Raw genomic sequence first — 5728 nt, 5'->3', positions numbered from 1 at the left:
TAGTGGGTGTGTGTGTGTGTGTGTGTGTGTGTGTGTGTGTGTTGTGTGTGTGTGTGTTGTGTGTGTGTTGTGTGTGTGTGTGTGTGTGTGTGTGTGTGTGTGTGTGTGTGTTGTGGAGGGTGATGGGGAAGGGGGATCACATGGGCGTTCACACAGTGGGCACTGAGAAGATACAAATACACCAGGCCCTTTGTTCAGATGTTTGGGATTTTGCTGTCAGCCCTGTTGAAAAAAACAGCATATGCTGGTTAGGTATGTTTTGACGCTGGGATTTAAACAAGAACAACTCTGTTGAAAAAACCAGCATATGCTGGTTAGGTATGTTTTGACGCTGGGATGCTGGTTTAAGATGGTCTTTTGCTGGTTTATGCTGGTCTTTTGCTGATTTATGCTGGTCCTTTGCTGGTTTAAGATAGTCCTTTGCTGGTTTATGCTGGTCCTTTGCTGGTTTAAGCTGGTCCTTTGCTGGTCCTTTGCTGGTTTATGCTGGCCCTTTGCTGGTTTAAGCTGGTCCTTTGCTGGTCCTTTGCTGGTTTATGCTGGCCCTTTGCTGGTTTAAGCTGGTCCTTTGCTGGTCCTTTGCTGGTTTATGCTGGCCCTTTGCTGGTTTAAGCTGGTCCTTTGCTGGTCCTTTGCTGGTTTATGCTGGCCCTTTGCTGGTTTAAGCTGGTCCTTTGCTGGTCCTTTGCTGGTTTATGCTGGCCCTTTGCTGGTTTAAGCTGGTCCTTTGCTGGTCCTTTGCTGGTTTATGCTGGCCCTTTGCTGGTTTAAGCTGGTCCTTTGCTGGTCCTTTGCTGGTTTATGCTGGCCCTTTGCTGGTTTAAGCTGGTCCTTTGCTGGTCCTTTGCTGGTTTATGCTGGCCCTTTGCTGGTTTAAGCTGGTCCTTTGCTGGTCCTTTGCTGGTTTATGCTGGCCCTTTGCTGGTTTAAGCTGGTCCTTTGCTGGTCCTTTGCTGGTTTATGCTGGCCCTTTGCTGGTTTAAGCTGGTCCTTTGCTGGTCCTTTGCTGGTTTATGCTGGCCCTTTGCTGGTTTAAGCTGGTCCTTTGCTGGTCCTTTGCTGGTTTATGCTGGCCCTTTGCTGGTTTAAGCTGGTCCTTTGCTGGTCCTTTGCTGGTTTATGCTGGCCCTTTGCTGGTTTAAGCTGGTCCTTTGCTGGTCCTTTGCTGGTTTATGCTGGCCCTTTGCTGGTTTAAGCTGGTCCTTTGCTGGTCCTTTGCTGGTTTATGCTGGCCCTTTGCTGGTTTAAGCTGGTCCTTTGCTGGTCCTTTGCTGGTTTATGCTGGCCCTTTGCTGGTTTAAGCTGGTCCTTTGCTGGTCCTTTGCTGGTTTATGCTGGCCCTTTGCTGGTTTAAGCTGGTCCTTTGCTGGTCCTTTGCTGGTTTATGCTGGCCCTTTGCTGGTTTAAGCTGGTCCTTTGCTGGTCCTTTGCTGGTTTATGCTGGCCCTTTGCTGGTTTAAGCTGGTCCTTTGCTGGTCCTTTGCTGGTTTATGCTGGCCCTTTGCTGGTTTAAGCTGGTCCTTTGCTGGTCCTTTGCTGGTTTATGCTGGCCCTTTGCTGGTTTAAGCTGGTCCTTTGCTGGTCCTTTGCTGGTTTATGCTGGCCCTTTGCTGGTTTAAGCTGGTCCTTTGCTGGTCCTTTGCTGGTTTATGCTGGCCCTTTGCTGGTTTAAGCTGGTCCTTTGCTGGTCCTTTGCTGGTTTATGCTGGCCCTTTGCTGGTTTAAGCTGGTCCTTTGCTGGTCCTTTGCTGGTTTATGCTGGCCCTTTGCTGGTTTAAGCTGGTCCTTTGCTGGTCCTTTGCTGGTTTATGCTGGCCCTTTGCTGGTTTAAGCTGGTCCTTTGCTGGTCCTTTGCTGGTTTATGCTGGCCCTTTGCTGGTTTAAGCTGGTCCTTTGCTGGTCCTTTGCTGGTTTATGCTGGCCCTTTGCTGGTTTAAGCTGGTCCTTTGCTGGTCCTTTGCTGGTTTATGCTGGCCCTTTGCTGGTTTAAGCTGGTCCTTTGCTGGTCCTTTGCTGGTTTATGCTGGCCCTTTGCTGGTTTAAGCTGGTCCTTTGCTGGTCCTTTGCTGGTTTATGCTGGCCCTTTGCTGGTTTAAGCTGGTCCTTTGCTGGTCCTTTGCTGGTTTATGCTGGCCCTTTGCTGGTTTAAGCTGGTCCTTTGCTGGTCCTTTGCTGGTTTATGCTGGCCCTTTGCTGGTTTAAGCTGGTCCTTTGCTGGTCCTTTGCTGGTTTATGCTGGCCCTTTGCTGGTTTAAGCTGGTCCTTTGCTGGTCCTTTGCTGGTTTATGCTGGCCCTTTGCTGGTTTAAGCTGGTCCTTTGCTGGTCCTTTGCTGGTTTATGCTGGCCCTTTGCTGGTTTAAGCTGGTCCTTTGCTGGTCCTTTGCTGGTTTATGCTGGCCCTTTGCTGGTTTAAGCTGGTCCTTTGCTGGTCCTTTGCTGGTTTATGCTGGCCCTTTGCTGGTTTAAGCTGGTCCTTTGCTGGTCCTTTGCTGGTTTATGCTGGCCCTTTGCTGGTTTAAGCTGGTCCTTTGCTGGTCCTTTGCTGGTTTATGCTGGCCCTTTGCTGGTTTAAGCTGGTCCTTTGCTGGTCCTTTGCTGGTTTATGCTGGCCCTTTGCTGGTTTAAGCTGGTCCTTTGCTGGTCCTTTGCTGGTTTATGCTGGTCCTTCGCTGGTTTAAGCTGGTCCTTTGCTGGTTTATGCTTATCCTTTTCCAGCACATGACCAGCATAAACCAGCAAAAGGACCAGCTTAAACCAGCATCCCAGCATCAAAACATACCTAACCAGCATATGCTGTTTTTTTCAACAGGGAAACCCAAAAGGCTGAGCCTATATACGATCCAGTATGGCTTCTCATGGACTAACCTTCATAAAACCTTTCAGCGGTTGTGTACGCTGCATAATCTACACACGAAGAGTAATGACTTTGAATTACAGTCGCTCAAAGACTGTTTCAGGAAAAAAAGTTCCTTGAACAATGTTTAAATAACATTGTGGCAACATGTTGAGAACATTAGGTCTATAAATGACCAGATAACTTTGAATAAACATTCTATTTACGTTTCTGGAAGAATGTTTGTTCATAACTTTGAGAGAACCAGAACATTAGCCAAAGTTCTGTGAATGTTCCCTGTTAGCTAGAATTAGAATTACTCTGTTTTCTTTGTAAGGTGCGGCCACATTAGCAATATTTCTGCCAAATTTTGTTTTCAAAATGGTCCATTGTCTATTGTAGTGCAGTGCTCACAAGTCACTTTAAAACCGAGCAGATTTCGAATTGTTAGCAAGGCAAATTTTTGTGTGACCAACTTTAAAATGAGCGAAATTTCAGTGGGGAAATTTTTTACGCGATTCTTGGATTTCGACCGCAAAATTTCGCTGAGTAACGATCAATGTGACGGCACCTTTAAAGGGGTCATATGATGCTGCTAAAAAGAACATTATTTTGTGTATTTGGTGTAATGAAATATGTTTATGCGGTTTAAGGTTCAAAACACATTATTTTCCACATATTGTACATTACTGTTTCTCCTCTGTGAAACGCGTCAATTTTTACAAAGCTCATCGTTCTGAAAAGCGAGGTGTGCTCTGATTGGCCAGCTATCCAGTGCGTTGTGATTGGCCGAATACCTCAAGTGTGTGACGGAAATGTTACGCCCCTCACCATACTGTGATGCCCTGTCCGGCCGGAGCGAAGAGACAAAAACATTAAAACCCATTATAAACGAGGCATTTGTTGCATCCAGTGGGGACATAATTACGGATTATACTGACTTATACTTTTTACGAGTTGCGTTGCATTGTGCCGCGTAAACATAAAACCATGTCTGCATTTGTGATCGGAGAAATGACAAACAACAAGCACTACTCTACACTGCTCAAAACTCGCGTTTGAATCATCAGTGGCAAATCCTTTAAATAAAAACGTACTTACAGTCTGTGAGTCAGAACAGCCGGCATTGTAGTCTACTCTACCAGGATCAGGAAACAGTCCTCCATAAAATGTGCTGCACACATCTGAATATTTGGGTTGAACTGTTCTGGAACAGTGTTGTAAATACAACTTAACCACTGATTTCTAGTCGTGTCCTCTTTTGGAAGACCAAACAAAGTAGTTTCGCTTTCACAACGAAACACACGGCAGCCTAGCGTGAGCGGAAGCTGGGCTAGAATGAGCTGAGGCGGCGGGCTTGAGAACGGTGCGACCGGCGGATTCGACGAAGGAGCGGCAACCACATGTGACGACCCTGGGATGGACTCCGTTTCGTCCACGGTGAAAGCCTATACGGCGATCCACAGCGAAGTTAATGTATTTTCTCAGCGATCAGCACGGATCAGCTCTGGGCATGATGAAGCGGATATCGTCCTCTTTTGGAAGACCAAACAAAGTAGTTTCGCTTTCACAATGAAACACAGCACCTTCACGACATGGCGGCGGCGGCAACAATACTACAGCGAGAATAAAAGTTACGCCTTCTTTCTTTGCGTGAACATTTGGGCGGCGTTATGCAAATCTTCCCACATCGTGACGTAGACATGTGGGGGTGTGTTAGAACGAGCCGTTTTAGGTAGGCGTGGCTGACTCTGAACTTTTACCAAGAATATCTCTTTGGATTTGAGACTTTAGTCTTTGCAACTTTACAGATCTTCTTTATGCACCAAGAGCTTGTAACACTCCAAAGAGAAAGGAACAATTGAAATCGCATCGTATGACCCCTTTAAAGCACTAATCGAACGAATCAGTGAATCGAGTCATTTAATTTAAACGATTCATTGAATTGATTATCAAGTGTTAATCAAATATGGTGTGTTCAAAATTCACTATTTCCCGGCAGCATCAGTGAGATCGGTAATAGCGAGCTGTGTCCGTGAGCGGAGGGCGTGTGTAGGGGATCCACACACACTCAATTCTATGCTATAGTATGAGCGAGTGTGTGTGTGTGTGTGCAGATAACGGCGTGGCCCCGGTCTGTGTCTTTGTAGCCGGTAAGGGGAAGGCGTGGTGAGTGTCTGATCACAGATGAACAGATGAGGGAATGAGGCAGATGTGCGGCGATACATCCGACAGCGAGCGTGTGAACTGAACGGAAACGCCCTTATAAACAGAGGTAAGATTTATTCGCCCATGTGTTAATCCAATGATTCGCTTTTGTATTATTTGTCGTTTTTCGTCTGTTTTTGCTGCTTTGACAACAGGCTGCACAGGAGCACGTGAAACACGATGGATTAACGGGACGATGTGCATGGTTTTTATTTTTAAATTAAGATTGTGTAAACTCATATGCAGTTATTCGCATTAATTTGGCAAAATGACTATGGGCTATATGTTTTTTTTTTTTTTGGTGCAATAGAAAGGATCTGTGTTTGACCATTCATAGGATTCATTTATTAATTTCATGGTCACTATGTCCTGTTGAAGCATCTTTGTGAACTGTGAGGTTGCCTACAAGATGCATTATAAGAGAATAAGTTCACTAGGGTTTACTAGCTTACAGTCATTGTGGCTAGTTCTTCTCTGGTTATCTGTTTCTGAACATAGACAGTATTGTGTCACATCACAGACATAGTGGTTTGTGAAATTAATATTTCCTCTTTGATGAGGACACCGGAAATTACATGAGATGATGTCATGACATTTTTTAGTTTTTTTCAAATGTCATTCAGTAATTGCATACATATAAGTAGATTTGTATTGGTTATTAGGCTACTTGTGCTAGGCTACAGTAT

Source organism: Sinocyclocheilus grahami, unplaced genomic scaffold, assembly GCF_001515645.1.
Source record: "Sinocyclocheilus grahami isolate Dianchi unplaced genomic scaffold, SAMN03320097.WGS_v1.1 scaffold666.1, whole genome shotgun sequence".
NCBI classification, from domain to species: Eukaryota; Metazoa; Chordata; class Actinopteri; order Cypriniformes; family Cyprinidae; genus Sinocyclocheilus; species Sinocyclocheilus grahami.
Note: the sequence above shows the minus strand (reverse complement) of the source record.